A 22,013-nucleotide genomic window follows, 5' to 3' on the forward strand; every position below is an offset into this window, starting at 1 on the left:
AGTAATGGTTAGTTTGTTTTCTATACCTATGTGTCTGTTTCTGTTTTGCTATAGACTTTCACTTGTGTTATTTTTTAGATAATACATATAAGTGATATCATACAGTATTTGTCTTTCTCTCTCTGACTTATTTCACTAAGCATAATATCCTCTAGTTCCATTCACATTGTTGCAAAGGACAGAATTTTATTCTTGTTTTGGATGAATAATATTCCATTGCATATATACCAAACCTTCTTTATCCATCCATCTGCTGATGGACACTTGGGTTGCTTCTATATCTTGGCTATTGTTGATAGTGCTGCCCTGAACACTGAGGTGCATGTATCTTTTCAAACTGGTGTTTGCATTTTTCTAGATGTATACCCAAGAATAGAATCGCTGGGTTGTGTGGCAGGTCTATTTTTTTAAAAAAAATTATTATTATTATTTTACTTTACAATATTGTATTGGTTTTGCCATACATCATTTCTAGGGAATCCTCCATATCATTTCCCATACTGGCTGCACTAATTCATATTCCCACTAACAGAGTACAAGGGTTCCCTTTTCTAAGCATCCTCACGAGCATTTATTATTTGTAGACATTTTGATGCTAGTCATTCTGACTGATGTGAGGTGATTTCTCATTTTGATTTTGACTTGCATTTCCCTGGTGATTAATGATGTTGAGAATCTTTTCACATGCCAATTGGCCATCTGTATATCTTCTTTGGAAAAATGTTTATTCAGGTCTTCTGCCTGTTTCTTTTCTTTTTTTTTTTGATTGGGTTTGTTTTTATTATTTTTTTGATATTGTGTTGCATGAGCTGTTTGTATATGTTGAATATTAACCCCATATCCATCATATCATTTGCAAATATTTTCTCCAGTTCCTTCTGTGGTCTTTTCATTTTGTTGGTGGTTTCCTTTCAGTTTAATTAGATCCCATTTGTTTATTTTTATTTCATTTCTTTTGCCTTAGGAGACAGATTCAAAAAAATATTGCCACAATTTATGTCAAAGAATGTTCTGCCTATGTTCTTTTTTAGGAGATTGATGGTTTCTGGTCTTACATTTAGCTCTCTAATTAATTTTGAGTTTAGTTTTGTATGTGGTGTTAGAGAATGTTCTAATTTCATTCTTTTACATGTGGTTTGTCCAGTTTTCCCAGCACAACTTATTGAAGAGACTTCTTTCTACTGTATTTTTTTGCCTCCTTTGTCATAGATTAATTGGCTGTAGGTGTGTGGGTTTATTTCTGAGCTCATTATTTTGTTCCATTGCCTGTCCTTAATTATCAATAAATGGCTCAAAGTATGAACTTATTTTCCAGGTTACAGTGAAACGATAAGAGTTTCAAAATTCATAAACTTCCTCCTAAAGCTCTAGCCCCTCTCAATGTCTTCATGCAAGAATAACATACAAGAAACTGACAAATTTTATTTTGTCAAGGTCCAAAAGGTATGATCATCATGATCATCACCTTCATGCTTCTCTGGGCCACCATACCACTGGGAACTGCAAGTGAGAAGAGCTGCCCTGTGGCCCAGGCTCTCTGGTTCGAATAGACTGAGAGGACCAATTCGTTTCCTGCTTCTCATTCTATTTTTGTTTCTCACTGCTATGAGAAGACTAGAATTCCCAGCTTATGCATCAGTGCTCATATTCTCACCCTATTCTGGATATCCCCTTCCTTTTCATGCCATCCCAAACACCTCCATTGTGCACCCCACAACTGTCTTTAGCCAGCTTCTCCGTTCCGCATTCTCTTCACCTACTTTGACCAAGTGAAACCTAAATTTCCTCTGATGACACTGCAGTCCTCTTGAGTAAAGGCCATAATTTTTTTCTCTCCAGTAATACGCTGTGGTTGGTAGAAATGAACTGGATATCCTATACTGGCATCTTATCACCTCTTCTCCATCTTCCTTCAAAAGAGAAGCACCCCACAATAATTCTTTTTGTTGCTGTCATTGGTTGCCCACACATGTAGTTATTGTGGCAGGCTGGTTAAAAATGTATGCTCTGGAGTCCAATATTGCCTGGGTTTGAATTCCAAGGCTCCTACTTGTATGAGTTCTGGTATGCCGCTTAATTTCTGTGCTTCAGCTTCCTTGTCAGGAAAATGAAGTTTCTTATGAGAAGCAGGATAATAAATGAAAGGTTCTTAAAACAATGTTTGAAACATAGTATATGATTGATAAATGTGAGATATTATTTTTAAAAGTAATTTTCACTTCCATATGCTTATCTTCATCAATGACTATAGTGTATCTAAAGTCTGAATTTTAGGCAAAGTGTCTTCTTCCCTTCCAGCTTACTTCCTCTGATGTTTCCTCTAGCATTTCTTCCTTTCCACCAGGATCACCAAGTTTCACATCCTATTGCATTTAACTTCCAATCAGTATCCACATCATTGCTACCTTTCTTGGTCATGTTAGAACCTATGGGCCATCTTTGGAGTTCCTGTAATTTAATATTAACTCCCTTCTTGCTCTCTCCTTTCTTCATATTCATCTGGCAAAACCACAACTTTACTTAACCTGTTTTCATATCTATTCTGCTAGATCCAAGCAACTAAATATTCAAGGAAAAAGACATATAACTTTCAGATTAATGAATATAAATCTCAAATGACAACCCAATGCTACCCATCAATCTTACTGAACTTTCTAGTCCATTCATTTTTACATACTCCAAAATGATTGTCTCACATCTTCTCTCTCTTTCAACCTATAACTCTCCTGCCACTTCATCCTTTTATTTTTCTGATTATCTTTCTAATACATTGACTCTTTCCCCTTTGTCTTCTTTGCTTGCTACCTATTAATATTGTAATTGTTCTGCTTAATAAATCCCTCAAAACTTAATGGCTTTAAATGATCATTCCTGATTATCTTTCTCAGTTTTTGTGGGTCAGGAATTTGGGAGTGACTTGGGGTATCATGTAGTTGCAATCAGTTGTTAGCAGGGTCTGCAGTCATCTGAAGGCTTAACTTGGACTGACTCACTCATATGGCTTCTCTATGGTGCTACTTGAGTATCCTCACAACATGGTAACTGACTTTCCTTTGAGTAAGCAGAGATGCTGCGATGCTTTATATGACCAAACCTTGAAAGTCTTGCACCTTTACTTCTACAGTGTTTTGTTGGTCACACACACTAACCCTGATTTGTTGTTGGTGGAGTGTTGGAGTCACTGCCCAAGGGCATGGATACCAGGACATGAGGATACCAGGAGATGAGCCATCTTAGAGATTGTTACCACTACAAATCAGCTTGATGGCTAAATAATGACATTCCCTGTATCTCTGCATAGACATTTCTTTTTTTCTGTATCTATACTCTCTCCTCTGGTGCTCTTATCTAGTCTTATGGTATTATATATCATATATAAGCTGTTGACACTCAAGTTTATCTCCACGCCTAAACACAAGAGCTGTACATTCAAATTCTCACTTGACATTTTCAGTTAGATGTCTGATAGGTGTTTAAAACTTCCTTCTCAAATATCTCCTAAGCTTCCTTATCTCATGGAATGACATCAGCATCTGTCCAGTCACTCAAGTCAGAAATCTGAATTTTACCTTTCCCTGATGTAATTCTTAACAATACCTTTCAACCATACCTAAATTTGTCTACTTTGCTTCATCTCTGTTGACACTTTCCTAATCCAACACATCTTTATCTCTCATCTAATCTAGATCAAGAGCTCCTGACTGGCCTTTCTACTTCCCATTATTCACTCACTAGAGAGATCTTTTAAAAAGAGTATTATTATATTATGTCTTTGTTGTCATTGTTCAGTCACTAAGCTGTGTCTGACTTTTCGTGACACTGTGGATTATAGCTCCTCTGTCCATGGGGTTTCCCAGACCAAGAATACTGGAGTGGGTAGCTATGCCCTCCTCCAGGGGATCTTCCTGACCCAGGGTTTGAACCTGGGCTTCTCTTGCATTGGCAGTCGGGTTCTTTACCACTAGCACTACCTGGGAAGCCCTTAATGTGTTTCAACACCTCTCTTGGCTTCCCATTTCACTTAGAATGACATCCCACTTCCTCACCTCACCTAAAAGACCTTCCATGCGTGGCATCTGCACACCTCTCTGACCCTGTTTCCTATCACGTCTTCCCTTGTTTACAACATTCCATTCACCCTTGGTTACTTTCTGATCTTGAAACATGCCAGCACATCCCAAAACATGGCCTTTTGTGCTGGTTTTCACTCTGAAATGCTCTTGCCCTGGATCTTGGTGGTGTCATTCTTTTCTCATCATTCAGGTCTTGGCTTACGTGTCCAGAGAGGACAGTAAGGCCTCCTCAGAGAGGCCAGTCCTTCTCATACAATCTAAAGCAGCTCCAGGTCATTCTCTAACACATTTTATTTTCTGCATAACACTTAATGACACGGGCAATTTCTTGCTCCTTTGTCTGATGTTTGTACCCTTCAGTAGAATGTAAGCTCCATAAATGCAGAGGCCTTAAGTCCTTTGTTCATTACTGTATTTCCAGTACCTAGAGTAGTGCTTGGCTTATGTTAAAGACTCAGAAAATGAGTAGTTGAATGGAATAATGAACAGTTGTTAACTGGTCACTCACTAAGGTAACCTTCTTTGAATCATTTAAATTGAATTATACCTGGAAATAATAATAATAATTATATAGATAGATAGATATGAACTATTTAATTGGAAGACAAGTCTTTGGCACATTCTGGTCCAGAGAAAACAATTCAAAGAGGCATCTTCTTTTCTTCTGTAAGGCAAATATTGTCTTCTTAATACATAACATTTTTCTTTGCTTTTATGCATTCTGTTGTAAGAATTGAATACTCTTTATTGTTCTTGGTATTTAAGGAAATTTACCTACATTTTAAGAATGTTATAATTTCTGTTATAGATAATTATGCCTTTGGGGTACTACAGGCTTAAGGAGTCTTGTGTTAACAAAAATGTGTGTTCATTTATGCTGTTTGCTATGGCATTTTGGGGCTTCCCTAGTGGCTCAGCAGTTAAAAAAAAAAAAAAAAAAAAGGCCATCTGCAATGCAGGACATGTAGCTTGATCCAAAAGTCTACAAGCAATAAATGCTGGAGTTCAGTTCAGTTCAGTCGCTCAGTCATGTCCGACTCTTTGCGACCCCACGAATCACAGCAAGCCAGGCCTCCCTATCCATCACCAACTCCCGGAGTTCACTCAGACTCACATCCATCGAGTCAGTGATGCCATCCAGCCATCTCATCCTCTGTCGTCCCCTTCTCCTCCTGCCCCCAATCCCTCCCAGCATCAGAGTCTTTTCCAATGAGACAACTCTTCTCATGAGGTGGCCAAAGTACTGGAGTTTCAGCTTTAGCATCATTCCTTCCAAAGAAATTCCAGAGCTGATCTCCTTCAGAATGGACTGGTTGGATCTCCTTGCAGTCCAAGGGACTCTCAAGTGTCTTCTCCAACACCACAGTTCAAAAGCATCAATTCTTTGGTGCTCAGCCTTCTTCACAGTCCAACTCTCACATCCATACATGACCACAGGAAAAACCATAGCCTTGACTAGACAGACCTTTGTTGGCAAAGTAATGTCTCTGCTTTTGAATATGCTATCTAGGTTGGACATAACTTTCCTTCCAAGGAGTAAGCGTCTTTTAATTTCATGGCTGCAGTCACCATCTGCAGTGATTTTGGAGCCCACAAAAATAAAGTCTGACACTGTTTCCACTGTTTCCCCATCTATTTCCCATGAAGTGATGGGACCAGATACCATGATCTTTGTTTTCTGAATGTTGAGCTTTAAGCCAACTTTTTCGCTCTCCACTTTCACTTTCATCAAGAGGCTTTTGAGTTCCTCTTCACTTTCTGCCATAAAGGTGGTGTCATCTGCATATCTGATGTTATTGATATTTCTCCCGGCAATCCTGATTCCAGCTTGTGTTTCTTCCAGTCCAGCATTTCTCATGATGTACTCTGCATAGAAGTTAAATAAACAGGGTGACAATATACAGCCTTGACGTACTCCTTTTCCTATATGGAACCAGTCTGTTGTTCCATGTCCAGTTCTAACTGTTGCCTCCTGACCTGCATACAGATTTCTCAAGAGGCAGGTCAGGTGGTCTGGTATTCCCATCTCTTTCAGAATTTTCCACGTTTATTGTGAACCACACAGTCAAAGGCTTTGGCATAGTCAAGAAAGCAGAAATAGATGCTTTTCTGGAACTCTCTTGCTTTTTCCATGATCCAGCAGATGTTGGCAATTTAATCTCTGGTTCCTCTGCCTTTTCTAAAACCAGCTTGAACATCTGGAAGTTCATGGTTCATGTATTGCTGAAGCCTGGCTTGGAGACTTTTGAGCATTACTTTACTAGCGTGTGAGATGAGTGCAATTGTGCGGTAGTTTGACATTCTTTGGCATTGCCTTTCTTTGGGATTGGAATTGAAAACTGAGCTTTTCCAGTCCTGTGGCCACTGCTGAGTTTTCCAAATTTGCTAGCATATTGAGTGCAGCACTTTCACAGCATCATCTTTCAGGATTTGAAATCGCTCAATTGGAATTCCATCACCTCCACTAGCTTTGTTCATAGTGATGTTTTCTAAGGCCCACTTGACTTCACATTCCAGGATGTCTGGCTCTAAGTCAGTGATCACACCATCGTGATTATCTGGGTCATGAAGATCTTTTATGTACAGTTCTTCTGTGTATTTTTGCCACCTCTTCTTAACATCTTCTGCTTCTGTTAAGTCCATACGATTTCTGTCCTTTATCGAGCTCATCTTCACATGAAATGTTCCCTTGGTATCTCTAATTTTCTTGAAGAGATTTCTAGTCTTTCCCATTCTGTTGTTTTCCTCTATTTCTTTGCATTGATTGGTGAGGAAGGCTTTGTTATCTCTCCTTGCTATTCTTTGGAACTCTGCATTCAGATGCATATATCTTTCCTTTTCTCCTTTGCTTTTCGCTTCTCTTCTTTTCACAGCTATTTGTAAGGCCTCCCCAGACAGCCATTTTGCTTTTTTGCATTTCTTTTAGGAATGGCGGCTGCGCAGGCACAGGAGGGCCTAGAGGAGCTATCACATGTTGAAGGTCAGGAGGGCAGCAGTGAGGACATAACCCTCGTCCAAGGTAAGGAGCAACGGCTGTGCTTTGCTCGAGCAGTTGTGAAGAGATACCCCATGCCCAGGGTAAGAGAAACCCAAGTAAGATGGTAGGTGTTGAAAGAGGGCACCAGAGGGCAAACACACTGAAACCATACTCACAGAAAACTAGTCAATCTAATCACACTAGGACCACAGCCTTGTCTAACTCAATGAAACTAAGCCATGCCTGTGAGGCCACCCAAGACAGGCAGGTCATGGTGGAGACATCTGTCAGAATGTGGTCCACTGGAGAAGGGAATGGCAAACCACTTCAGTATTCTTGCCTTGAGAACCCCATGAACAGTATGAAAAGGCAAAATGATAGGATACTGAAAGAGAAACTCCCCAGCTCAGTAGGTGCCCAATATGCTACTGGAGAAGAGTGGAGAAATAACTCCAGAAAGAAAGAGGGATGGAGCCAAAGCAAAAAGAATACCCAGCTGTGGATGTGACTGGTGATAGAAGCAAGGTCCGATGCTGTAAAGAGCAATATTGCATAGGAACCTGGAATGTCAAGTCCATGAATCAAGGCAAATTGGAAGTGGTCAAACAAGAGATGGCAAGAGTGAATGTCGACATTCTAGAAATCAGCGAACTAAAATGGACTGGAATGGGTGAATTTAACTCAGATGACCTTTATATCTACTACCACGGCCAGGAATCCCTCAGAAGAAATGGAAGTGAAGTGAAGTGAAGTCGCTCAGTCATGCCCGACTCTTTGCGACCCCATGGATAGTAGCCTGCATCAAGCTCCTCTATCCATGAGATTTTCAAGGCAAGAATTACTGAAGTGGGTTACCATTTCCTTCTCCAGGGAATCTTCCCAATCCAGGGATTGAACCCAGGTCTTCCGCATTGCAGGCAGATGCTTTAACCTCTGAGCCACCTCTGCCTCAGAAGAAATGGAGTAGCCATCATTGTCAACAGAAGAGTCCAAAATGCAGTACTTCGATGCAATCTCAAAAACGACAGAATGATCTCTGTTCGTTTCCAAGGCAAACCATTCAATATCACAGTAATCCAAGTCTATGCCCCAACCAGTAACGCTGAAGAAGGGGAAGTTGATGGTTCTATGAAGACCTACAAGACCTTTTAGAACTAACACCCCAAAAAGATATCCTTTTCATTATAGGGGACTGGAATACAAAAGTAGGAAGTCAAGAAACACCTGGAGTAACAGGCAAATTTGGCCTTGGAATATGGAATGAAGCAGGGCAAGACTAATAGAGTTTTGCCAAGAAAATGCACTAGTCATAGCAAACACCCTCTTCCAACAACACAAGAGAAGACTCTACATATGGACATTACCAGATGGTCAACACCAAAATCAGATTGAATATATTCTTTGCAGCCAAAGATGGAGAAGTTCTATACAGTCAACAAAAACAAGACCAGGAGCTGACTGTGGCTTAGATCATGGACTCCTTATTACCAAATTCAGACTGAAATTGAAGAAAGTAGGGAAAACCCCTAGACCATTCAGGTATGACCTAAATCAAATCCCTTATGATTCTACAGTGGAAGTGAGAAATAGATTTAAGGGCCTAGATCTGATAGATAGAGTGCCTGGTGAACTATGGAATGAGGTTCGTGACATTGTATAGGAGACAGGGATCAAGACCATCCCCATGGAAATGCTAGAGAGGATGTGGAGAAAAGGGAACCCTCTTACACTGCTGGTGGGAATGCAAACTAGTACAGCCACTATGGATAACAGTGTGGAGATTCCTTTAAAAACTGGAAATAGAACTGCCTTATGACCCAGCAATCCCACTGCTGGGCATACACACCGAGGAAACCAGAATTGAAAGAGACACGTGTACCCCAATGTTCATCACAGCACTGTTTATAATAGCCAGGACATGGAAGCAACCTAGATGTCCATCAGCAGATGAATGGATAAGAAAGCTGTGGTACATATACACAATGGAGTATTACTCAGCCTTTAAAAAGAATACATTTGAATCAGTTCTAATGAGGTGGATGAAACTGGAGCCTATTATACAGAGTGAAGTAAGCCAGAAAGAAAAATACCAATACAGCATACTAATGCACATATATGGAATTTAGAAAGATGGTAACGATAACCCTGTATGCAAGACAGCAAAAGAGACACAGATATATAGAACAGTCTTTTGGACTCTGTGGGAGAGGGAGTGGGGAGATGACTTGGGAGAAAGGCATTAAAACATGTATAATATTATATAAGAAATAAATCGCCAGTCCAGGTTTGATGCAGGATACAGGAAGCTGGGGCTGGTGCACTGGGAAGACCCAGAGGGATGGTATGGGGAGGGAGGGGGAAGGGGGGCTCAGGATTGGGAACATGTGTACACCCGTGGTGGATTCATGTTGATGTATGGCAAAACCAATACAATATTGTAAAGTAAAAAAAAAGAAAAGAAAAAAAGAAATGTCCTATGATATTGTTTACCTTTTAGACTTTTTTTTTTTTCTTTTTTCCTCTCTTATCACCTGAGGAAATACATGCTGCATAGTTGACACTCAGTCTGGATCGGTGGGTACCTTCTCCTCTTCATGCTGGCCTGAGACCCACCTGAGTGAGCAGGACACTGAAATTATGTGTTGGTTAACTTGCCTCCATTCCATTAAATTTTATGTCAGGATGTTTTATGAAACATAGCTAATTCTGTGAGTTTAACTACACAAATATTTGTTGATGTTTGTTCAACACCTGCTAATCAGATACAATTCTGAATTCAGTAACAAATACCCCATAGATTTTAGACATTTCCAGAATAATTAATGATACCAGCTGTAACAGTTATTAGAGTTCTATCAGAGATACAAAGCTATATTTATATCCACATTTATATATATATCTATAGTTGATCCTCGTTATTTCTGGATACCATATTTGTGAATTCACCTACTTGCTAAAATTTTTTGCAACCCCCAAGTCAATATTTGCAATGCTTTTGTGATCACTTTTGGACATGCACAGCGTGACAAAAAATTGCCTTTTATGTATGTTCCCAACTGAGGGTAGAGGTTAGATGCCCTTAATTCTTGCTTAAATTCTCATACTGTGAACAAAAGGGTTTTTTGGTGGGGGGGGATGGGGAGCACAGTCTAAAGTCTAATGTACCATATTTTTCATACTTTTGTTCGTTTTTTTGGTGATTTCACTGTTTAAAGTGGCCTTTAAGTATAGTGCTGAAGGGCTGCACAGTGTTCTTAAGCACAGGAAGACTGTGATCTGCCTTATGGAGAAAAATCTGTGTTCTGGACAAGCTTCCCTTGGCCATGAGTCATAGTGCTATTGGCTGTGAGATCAATGTTTATAAGTCTGCAATAGGATACATCCATAAATAGGAAAAAGAAATTCACTGCTTTGCACATGAAACCACTCTTCAAAGTGTTAAGATAAAACTAGAGTGTGTGATGAAGCTATGGAAATGATGATAAAGTGGCTAAGATAATGCATTCATGAGCTAATGACCCATTAAAAGAGCATAGTGGACAGCAATGACGTGAGGTTGAGAGCCAAAGAAATTTAAAGCCATGTTACCCATGACTAGAAAAACATTTCTGGGCTAGTGCTACCTTGCTGACGCATTTCAAAAGATGATACAGTATTTAAAAAAAAAAATGTTGAAGATGAGGTAAGTTCTGCAGATCAAGAAGCTATAAGAAGAATTTTAAAAATACCTGCTAAATGGTTGACAAGAAAAGGGTTATGTGAAACAGCAGATTTTCAGCATTGATGAGGCTGGCTTCTTTTGCAAGGACAGTTCAGTTCAGTTCAGTCTCTCAGTCGCATCCGACTCTTTGTGACCCCATAAACTGCAGCACGCCAGGCCTCCCTGTCTATCACCAACTCCTGGAGTTCACCCAAACGCAGGTTCATTGAGTCGGTGATGCCATCCAACCATCTTATCATCTGTCGTTCCCTTCTCTTCCCGCCCTCAATCTTTCCCAACAATAGGGTCTTTCCCAATGAGTCAGCTCTTTGCATCAGGTGGCCAAAGTATTGGATTTTCAGCTTCAACATCAGTCCTTCCAATGAACACCCAGGACTGATCTCCTTTAGGATGGACTGGTTGGATCTCCTTGCAGTCCAAGGGACTCTCAAGAGTCTTCTCCAACACCACAGTTCAAAAGCATCAATTCTTTGATGCTCAGCTTTCTTTATAGTCCAACTCTCACATCCATACATGACTACTGAAAAAACCATAGCCTTGACTAGAAGGACCTTTGCTAACAAAGCAATGTCTCTGCTTTTTAATATAATGTCTAGGTTGGTCATAACTTTCCTTCCAAGGAGTAAGCGTCTTTTAATTTCATGGCTGCAATCACCATTTGCAGTGATTTTGGAGCCCATGAAAATAAGGTCTCACACTGTTTCCGTTGTTTTTCCATCTATTTGCCATGAAGTGATGGGACTAGATGCCATGATCTTAGTTTTCTGAATGTTGAGCTTTAAGCCCACTTTTCCCACTATCCTCTTTCACTTTCAAGAGGCTCTTTAGTTCTTCCTCACTTTCTGCCATAAGGGTGGTGTCATCTGCATATCTGATGTTATTGATATTTCTCCCAGCAATCTTGATTCCAGCTTGTGCTTCTTCCAGCCCAGCATTTCTCATGCTGTACTCTACATGTAAGTTAAATAAGCGGAGTGACAATATACAGCCTTGATGTACTCCTTTTCCTATTTGGAACCAGTCTGTTGTTCCATGTCCAGTTCTGACTGTGGCTTCCTGACCTGCAAACAGGTTTCTCAAGAGGCAGGTCAGGTGGTCTGGTATTCCCATCTCTTAAAGAATTTTCCACAGTTTATTGTGATCCACACAGTCAAAGGCTTTGGCATAGTCAATAAAGTAGAAATAGATGTTTTTCTGGAGCTCTCTTTGTTTTCCAATGATCCAGCAGATGTTGGCAATTTGATCTCTGGTTCCTCTGCCTTTTCTAAATCCAGCTTGAACATCTGGAAGTTCACGGTTCACCTATTGCTGAAGTCTGGCTTCAAGAATTTTGAGCATTACTTTACTAATGTGTGCCACCACCGCTAAGTCACTTCAGTTGTGTCCGACTCTGTGCGACCCCATAGACAGCAGTCTACCAGGCTCCACCATTCCTGGGATTCTCCAGGCAAGAACACTAGCGTATGAGGTGAGTGCAATTGTGCGGTAGTTTGCATACTCTTTGACATTGCCTTTCTTTGGGATTGGAATGAAAACTGACTATTTCCAAGTCAGTGGAAAAGGCTACTGTGACCACTGATGAGTTTTCCATATTTGCTGACAAATTGAGTGCAGCACTTTCACAGCATCATCTTTCAGGATTTGAAGTAGCTCAACTGGAATTCCATCACCTCCACTAGCTTTGTTTGTAGTGATATTTTCTAAGGCTCAGGTGACTTCACATTCCAGGATGTCTGGCTCTAAGTGAGTGATCATCATTATCTTGGTCGTGAAGATCTTTTTTGTACAGTTCTTCTGTGTATTCTTGCCACCTCTTCTTAACATCTTCTTCTTCTGTTAGTTCCATACAATTTCTGTCCTTTATTGAGCCCATCTTTGCATGAAATGTTCCCTTGGTATCTCTAATTTTCTTGAAGAGATCTCTAGTCTTTCCCATTCTATTGTTTTCCTCTATTTCTTTGCATTGATTGGTGAGTAAGGCTTTGTTTTCTCTCCTTGCTATTCTTTGGAACTCTGCATTCAGATGCTTGTATCTTTCCTTTTCTCCTTTGCTTTTTGCTTCTCTTCTTTTCACAGCTATTGTAAGGCCTCCTTTTTGCCTTTTTGCATTTCTTTTTGTTGGGGAAGGTCATCAGGCGCTCTGTCTATCAGATGTAGTCCCTTAAATCTATTTCTCACTTCCACTATATAATCATAGGGGATCTGATTTAGGTCATACCTGAATGGTCTAGTGGTTTCCCCTACCTTCTTTAATTTAAGTCTGAATTTGGCAATAAGGAGTTCACGATCTGAGCCACAGTCAGCTCCCAGTCTTGTTTTTGTTGACTGTATAGAGCTTCTCCATCTTTGGCTGCAAAGAATATAATCAATCTGATTTCAGTGTTGACCATCTGGTGATGTCCAGGATCTTCTCTTGTGTTGTTGGAAGAGGGTGTTTGCTATAACCAGTGTGTTCTCTTGGCAAAACTCTATTAGTCTTTGCCCTGCTTCATTCCGTATTCCAAGGCCAAATTTGCCTGTTACTCCAGGTGTTTCTTGACTTCCTACTTTTGCATTCCAGTCCCCTATAATGAAAAGGACATCTCTTTTGGGTGTTAGTTCTAAAAGGTCTTGTAGGTCTTCATAGAACCATTCAACTTCAGCTTCTTCAGCGTTACTGGTCGGAGCATAGTCTTGTATTACTGTGATATTGAATGGTTTGCCTTGGAAATGAACAGAGATCATTCTCTCATTTTTGAGATTGCATCCAAGTACTGCATTTCGGACTCTTTTGTTGACCATGATGGCTACTCCATTTCTCCTAAGGGATTCCTGCCCGTGGTAGTAGATATAATGGTCATCTGAGTTAAATTTACCCATTCCAGTCCATTTTAGTTCACTGATTCCTAGAATGTTGACGTTCACTCTTGGCATATCCTGCTTGACCACTTCCAGTTTGCCTTGATTCATGTACCTAACATTCCAGGTTCCTATGCAATATTGCTCTTTACAGTATTGGACCTTGCTCCTATCACCAGTCTCATCCACAACGGGGTGTTGTTTTTGCTTTGGCTCCATCCCTTCATTCTTTCTGGAGTTATTTCTCCACTGATCTCCAGTAGCATATTGGGGACCTACTGACCTGGGGTGTTCATCTTTCAGTGTCCTATCTTTTTGCCTTTTCCTACTGTTCATGGGGTTCTCAAGGCAAGAATACTGAAGTGGTTTGCCATTCCCTTCTCCAGTGGACCATATTTTGTCAGAACTCTCCACCATGACCCATCCATCTTGGGTGGCCCCACACAGCATGGCTTAGTTTCACTGAATTAGACAAAGCTGTGCTCCATGTGATCAGATTGGCTAGTTGTCTGTGATTGTGGTTTCAGTCTGTCTGCCCTCTGAAGCCCTCTCTCAGCTCCTACTGTCTTACTTGGGTTTCTCTTACCTTGGACATGGGGTATCTCTTCACGGCTGCTCCAGCAAAATGCAGCTACTGCTCCTAACCTTGGACATGGGGTAGCTCCTCCCGACCGCTCCTGTGCTGCACAGCTGCCACTTTTTGCAAGGACAGTTTCAAGTAAACCTATTTAATGAAAGTGGCTTCCAAATTCCCTGGCTTTAAATAACTCAAAGATCACGAAACTAATTATTTGTAATAAATATATATTAAATAAAGTGTCTTTAAACAGAAACACACAAGAAAACAAGATTATGTAATGACTGGTTGGCAAAAATAGAGTGACCAGAGGCTAGAGGAGTCTATGTATCTCCCCATAGGAGCAATGGTTCCATATTCACTAGTTGTGAAGTGTTCTTGGCAACTTTGTGGAAGATAACTACTGTAAATAACAAGAATTGGCTCCTCTTCAAGGAATATGATTGGTTTATGTGATTGTGGGATCTTTCTGGGAAGTCCAAAATCTATAGGACCTAAACTAGCCAACCAGAAACCCCTGGGCAAGTGCTTGCAATGCAGCCCAGAAGCAAAACTTCTCCATTCAAGGAAACCTGTTTTGCTCTTATCATCATTTGACTGATCAGATGAGGTTCTCCCGGTTTATTGAGGCTAATATTTACCAAAAGTCAAATGACTGTAGATGTTAAGCACAACAACAAAACTTTCACAGCAACACTAGACTAGTGTTTACTTGTATAACTGGGTACCACAGCCTAGTCAAGCTGACACATGAAACTATCCATCACACTAATATAATCATCTTTTTTTGAAAAAAAAAATTGGAGTATATTTGCTTTACACTATTGTGTTAGTTTCTGCTGTACTGCAAAGTGAATCAGTTATATGTATAGTACATCCCCTCTCTTTTGTATTTCTTTGCCATTTCGGTTACCACAGAGCATTGAATAGAGTTTCCTGTGCTGTAGTGTAGAATCTTGTTAGATATTATACGTCTCTCTCTAGCTCACCTACTCCAGTGTTCTTGCCTGGAGAATCCCAGGGACAGAGGAGCCTGGTAGGCTGCCGTCTATGGGGTCATGGAGAGTCAGACACGACTGAAGCAACTTAGCAGCAGCAGCAGCTCTCTAGCTCTAACTTGGTTACTCACTGGTGTCTGATTCTTTGTAACCCCATAGACTACAGCCTCCCAGGCTCCACTGTCCTTGGGATTTTCCAGGCTAGAATACTGGTGTGGGTTGCTACTTCCTTCTCTAGGGGATCCTTCTGACCCAGGGATTGAACCTATGTCTGCTGCATTGGCAGGCAGATTCTTTACACTGCACCATGTGGAAAACCCATTTTATACACAGTAGTATATATATGTCAATCCCAATCTTCCAATTCATTCCATGCCCCTTTCCCCACCTTAGTGTCATATGTTTGTTCTCTATGGCTGTGTCTCTATTTCTGCTTTGCAGATAGGTTCATCTGTACCATTTTTCTAAATGCCACATATATGAGTTAATAGCTGATATTCATTTTTCTCTTTCTGACTTACTTCACTATGTATGACAGTCTCTAGGTCCATCCATGTCTCTGCAAATGGCACAAAGTCTGGTTCCTTTTAATAGCTGAGCCATTGAGTGTTTTCTGTGTTCAGGCACTGTTGTCAATACCTCCATGCTTATTTAACCACCACAGCAATCTTTTGCAGCTGGTACTATCATATATGCATGTGATGGATGAACAAATGGAGACATAAGTAAGCAGAAATGACCTGCTCAGGTTCATGCAGCATGTGTGATGAAGATGAAAATCAGCTCTAACTCTAGCCCTAAAACCTGCCTCCTGGGTCCCTCCTCTGAATCAATTCATTCACTCTCTGATGTAAAAAGAAAGCTAGCTATGGCAGGAAATATCTTAACTTCATAAGTGGACGGGATTTTTACATTAAAGAACGGTACCACCTTGGCAGATATCAAGGGATATACTCAATTTGGAAGGGTCTAGGCTTCTGCATGGGTATTGTTCTCCTTCTGTCATGATCTTTACCTCTGTCCACCTAACTCAGGCTCAGCCTGGTTCTGAGTTTGATGAGACCACAATTGTGACTTGATGGGCTATTTTAGCTATTATCTCTTTTTTAACTAGCCTGGGAAAGGCCAATGCATGTTACAGAGTCAAATACTGTTGAGAAACAAAGTTCACATAAAGAGATTCAATGAATTGTGTTCTGAAAATGTTTACACAGAATTGAAATAACCTCAGAGGTCCCAGGTTATCTCCATAATCACAGTATGGCTTAATACAGTTGTTAACTAAACCGTTAACTGCCTCGAGGTAGAAGGATCTGTGATTGCTGGAAATACCCCTTAGAAATGTTTCAGTTGTAAAAAGCAAAACAAGCAAAAGTAGAACTGCAAATTACCAAGTGCTAAAATTGAGGTAAAAATAAAGTTAAATACAATTGAATGTCACAAAAATCTGATAATGACATTCCAACACAAATAGCGTGGGAAATACGGCACACTCCAAGAGACTGATTTTTCAGCTATTTCCATAATGTGATTCAAAAGTTTTTTCTGTTTAGTTTGTAGAACTCTTGAAATAATCCATGATTTTCTGGATTAAGGAAGCAGGTCACCCATCTACTTACTAACGTAGTCCCAAGAAAGTACCTTGAAACTGTGAGCAAAACTTAAGATGCATAGATATCCTAGGTAGAGGCGAAGGTATTCAAATGCTGTGTCTCCCACCACTCCATGCAAGATCAGATCAGGCCAGCTAAGGCACATGGCTCCATCAGATAGAGGCCAACTCATATGAGTGTTTGAGAAGAAATACATCATCTGTAGCATCACCCTTTCTCTCTCCCAAAGAACATGTGGAGGAGTACAAAGATAGAATGGCAACATGAATCAGAAAGGAGTGAATCATGATTTAAGCAAGTTTGCAACTGCTTGGTGAGGTGAGAGGTGTTTCAACATATATTTTAAGATGCATCTTATACTTAAGAGTATGAAGGAGCGTGGTTGATCATCATGCTATAAAAAAGGTAAAAAGAATTGAACCTTATTATTAAAAGTAAGTTATATTTATTTTCCCCAGTAAAGTGCTGGATGTAGGTCTTCAAAGAAATGTGACTGAATAGTTTCAGGTACATTAATGTAATGTGGAAATGGACATTTTGAAAAAAAAAAGTAGGCCTTGTGTTGTCAAGGGTTTCCTAAGTGGCACTAGTGGTAAAGAACCTACCCGCCAATGCAGGTAGACCTTAAGAGACTCGGGTTTAATCACTAGGTTGGGAAGATGCCCTGGAGGAGGGCACGGCAACCCACTCCAGCATTCCTGCCTGGAGAATCCCTTGGATAGAGGAGCCTTGTGGGCTACAGTCTGTAGGGTCTGAGTCTGCACAACTGAAGCAACTTAGCACTCATGCACTCAAGCACTGTGTTGTCAAAACAAAGAAATGGGAAGCTTCTCAAGATGAATAATAGAGCAAGCAAAACAATATTGAGACAGGTCAGGAAAAGCAGGTGTTGAGTACAGAAAAATGTTAACAAAGAGATTGAGGGGAAGCCCAGTGAGGGAATGAAGGCTTGAACAGAGAAGCTGGCTGTGAGCAGTTCAGGCCTCCATGGAGGCAGAGGCAGCCTGGTTGTAAGTTTTGTCAGGTCGAAAATAGGAGAGGGAGAAGGCTGGCTGTTTAGAAGATGGTCATTTTGACCAAAGTGTGTTCTCTGGAAGGAAATGGGAGGGGATGGGTGAAGACCTGAGACCTCAGCTGACTCTGTGGCCTCTTTGGACACTGGGCATGACTGTCAGTGTCTGACTTAAGAATGGAACAGAGGATAGTAAGTAACAACTTTCAACTTCCTGGAGAACACAAAGGATTTCCCTTTGATTATGGCTTTTCTGTGACTCTAAGGCATCCTCATGGTGAGTCGGTGTGGTCAGGGAGGCCCTGAACCCCAGAGTCTGACACTGGCCCACGAGATTGTTCTTGGGGTCCTGAGGAGGTGGGAAGGAAAGGGCGAAGTGGTGTCTCTGGGGTCAGATTCCCTGAATCAGATGCAGTTTTTTGCTACTCCCAAACTCTGTGACCTGCTAACTTACTTCACCTTTCTAATCTCAGGTTCTTCACATGTAAAATGGGACTAAAGACACCATCTCCCTCATAGAATTGTTAGGATGATTAAATAGACAATGCCCACGACTAGGCATGAAGTGGAATCCAGAAAATAATTGCTAGTATTGGCACCTTTATAGCGAGCGTGCTATGTGCCTGGTTCTCTTGGTCACTTGCTTTTGCTATAGTTATCTGATTTTAGCCTCATGCTAACATATACGTGTTGCTTTTATTATTTACATTTTTTTATTTGTAAAAAATTGAGCTCAGAGAAAATAACTTGTTAAGGAAAACACATGCAATCACTATGTGACTCTCCGTCTTTCCTGATCCAAGTCTATGTTAACTGGCCTGTGACGCTTAGCATTTGTAAGAGCAGATGTGGAGAATTAGTGGGAACCAACAGCTGAGTGCAGAGGCATGGTTCTAGTTATAGCAAAATGATTCATCTTGTCCAGTACTCTACACCAAGACCCTTCTAATGGTGACACAACCAGACCCAGATCATTCAGTGTGGCTGGTTATAGGAACTCATACTTTTTTGATCCCTTGATGTATGTTACACACCAAAAAAGGAGATTTCCCATTTAACATTAATAGGAATTCTCGGAAGTAGCCACCATTACCACCTCTGTTTTGCAGATGAGGGAATGGGACTGGTAGGTGGCCGAACCACAGTTGGAAAGGACATCTGTCTGGTTTCAGAGCCCATGACTCAATGACGCAACACCATCTGTACTGTCTCCCTCTGCTGCTGTGGGCTGATTGGCCTCATGTATGCATTTCATGTCTGCAGAGCTCCCACTGCTCTTTTGAAATAGTTTGCTCCCCAAATCCCTCTCCTCACTGGCATGAAATATACCTTGTGCTTACCAGTAGCTATGGTTTCCCTGTGTCATCACCCACCTCCACATCTTCTCCCCCATAATTTCTTTTGGCATAAAGCAATACTTTAGATACTTTATTTTCAAATACCCTGCCTTGTTCAGTTGCAACTTATCTGAAAACACACAGCACTTATTATTGATTTACATATTCAACAATTGTCATTTGCTGGTTTGTATTCTTAATTAGCCTTTATGTATCAGCACCTTTCCTTTTGAAATAGATTACCAAGTCCTTGAAGTTCATGACTTCTTAAAAAAAAAAAAACAACAAAACACTAGAAATTCTTGAGAGTTGGACCATAAAGAAAGCTGAGCACTGAAGAATTGATGCTTTTGAACTGTGGTGTTGGAGAAGACTCTCGAGAGTCCCTTCGAATGCAAGGAGATCAAACCAGTCAATCGTACAGGAAATCAATCCTTAATGTTCATTGGAGGAACTGATGCTGAAGCTCCAATATTTTGGCCACCTGATGCAAAGAACTGATTCATTAGAAAAGACTCTGATGCTGGGAAACATTGAAGGCAGGAGGAGAAGTGGATGACAGAGGATGAGATGGTTGGATAGCATCACCAACTCAATGGACATGAGTTTGAGCAGGCTCTGGGAGGTGGTGAAGGTCAGGAAAGCCTAGTGTGGTGCAGTCCTTGGGGCTGCAAAGAGTCAGACACAGCTAAGTGACCAAACAACAATAGCAAGAAATTCTTGCTTTACATATCATCTAATTTAATGAATATCAACTGATTCACTCTTTTCAGAAAAACAATGTATTTATCAAGAGAGATAATTTTATTTTATGTATTTATTTATTTGGCCTCCATGTTTATTATAGTAATCTGTAAAAACCTTTTTAAAAAATGGCAATGGGGGTTACACATGAAATGAAATACAAAGTTCACTTTATAAAAACACTGAAAACATGATTGTGTCCTTCCACAACCCAACAACACACATGGTGTCAGAAACACCCACATGGTTCAAATTGTAGGTTTTAGTCATTTGACAATTATTTCCTGCACACTTTTTACATGCAAGGCACTGCACTGTGGTAGGTGCTGGAGATGTATTAATAAGCAAAAGAAAATTCCAGCTTTCACAGAGCTTCTGGTCCCCTCGAGGGCAGACAGACATCAGATGTAACAAGTACAAACATGTCAGGTCATCAAAGGGGTATGAGGGCAGGGGGGAGGGCAGGTAGGAAAAGTTCCTGTACACTCTCCAAATTCTTAGGAGCAATCTAAGACTGCTTTGAAGGTCACAGTCTGGGGAAAACATATAAACTCTAAATATATATACATATATATTTTAAATGTATTTATTTATTTGGCTGGGCTGGGACTTAGTCGTGGCATGTGGGATTTAATTCTCTCACTAAGGATCAAACCAGGGCCCCCTGCATTGGGAGCTCCATGTCTTAGCCACTGGATCACCAGGGAAGTCCCTAAATATATATATATATATATATACATATATATATATTTTTATTTGAAACAAATTAATCTTTACACATACTGTAAGTGAAGACAAATGACAGCAAACTGCTGTAGGGAACATTTTGCAAATATATGTGTATTAAGAATATTGATACCAGCATTATTGATTATAATAACAGGACATTTGGAAAATATAGCCCGTAGGAAAGATTAGGTAAGTAAATTCTGGTATATCCACATAATGAAATGCTTATCAATTTGTGTTTTAGTTTTCTTATTATTGTATTTTTATTTATTTTTTAATTGGTGGAAAATTTCTTAATGGTTTTATGTTGGTTTCTGCCATACAACAATGTAGGAGTTAACACACCAGTTTGGAAAACTTGTCAACCATGTGCCCAAATGCAGCAGCAAATGTGACAGGAAAAAAGGATACATACTTAGATTTTAAGTAGTATTTCTCTTACATGTTACTTTAATTGCCTTAATACTAAACATAATGTTTGTATATTATATTATTTAATCATCTGACTTCACATGAATGAAGAAAGATGATTTAGAAATAAAGCTGGTACTCAATTCAGTTCAATCATTCAATTGTGTTCTTTTGCAACCCTATGGACTGCAGCACGCCAGGCTTCCCTGTCTATCACCAGCTCCCAGAGCTTGTTCAAATTCATGTCCATCGGGTCAGTGATGCCATCAACGATCTCATTCTCTTGTTGTCGTCTTCTCCTCCTACCTTCAATCTGTCCCAGCATCAGGGTCTTTTCCAATGTGTCAGTTCTTTGCATCAGGCAGCCAAAGTATTGGAGTTTCAGCTTTAGCAGCAGTCTTTCCAATGTATATTCAGGACTGATTTCCTTTAGGATGGATGCATTTGATCTCCTTGCTGTCCAAGGGACTCTCTCAAGAGTCTCCTCCAACACCACAGTTCAAAAGCATCAATTCTTTGGCATTCAGCTTTCTTTATAGTCCAACTCTCACATCCATACATGACTACTGGAAAAACCATAGCTTTGACTACATGGACTTTGATGGCAAAGGAATGTCTCTGCTTTTTAATATGTTGTCTAGGTTGGTCACAGCTTTTCTTCCAAGGAGCAAGCATCTTTTAATTTCATGGCTGCAGTCACCATCCAAAGTGATTTTTGAACACAAGAAAATAAAGTCTGTCATCACTGTTTCCATTGTTTCCCATCTATTTGCCATGAAGTGATGGGACCCGATGCCATGATCTTCGTTTTTTGAATGTTGAGTTTTAAGTCAGCTTTTCCACTCTCCTCTTTCACTTTTATCAAGAGGCTCTTTAGTTGCTCTTTGTTTTCTGCCATAAGGGTGGTGTCATCTGCATATCTGAGGTTATTGATATTTTTCTGGGATATCTTGATTCCAGATTATGTTTCATCCAGTCCAGCA

The 22,013-nt window shown here is 40.3% G+C and overlaps 1 long non-coding RNA gene across 1 annotated transcript in view; it reads left to right on the forward strand.

Moving 5' to 3' along the window:
• Positions 1–22,013, forward strand: part of LOC133248936 (uncharacterized) — an 87,105-nt gene that overhangs the window by 13,482 nt on the left and 51,610 nt on the right. Inside the window, exon 2 of the long non-coding RNA XR_009736785.1 lies at positions 7,000–7,092. This is a non-coding gene — a long non-coding RNA (uncharacterized LOC133248936). The remainder of the gene's footprint in view (positions 1–6,999; positions 7,093–22,013) is intronic.

This window comes from Bos javanicus, chromosome 5 (genome assembly GCF_032452875.1).
Source record: "Bos javanicus breed banteng chromosome 5, ARS-OSU_banteng_1.0, whole genome shotgun sequence".
Classification (NCBI taxonomy): domain Eukaryota; kingdom Metazoa; phylum Chordata; class Mammalia; order Artiodactyla; family Bovidae; genus Bos; species Bos javanicus.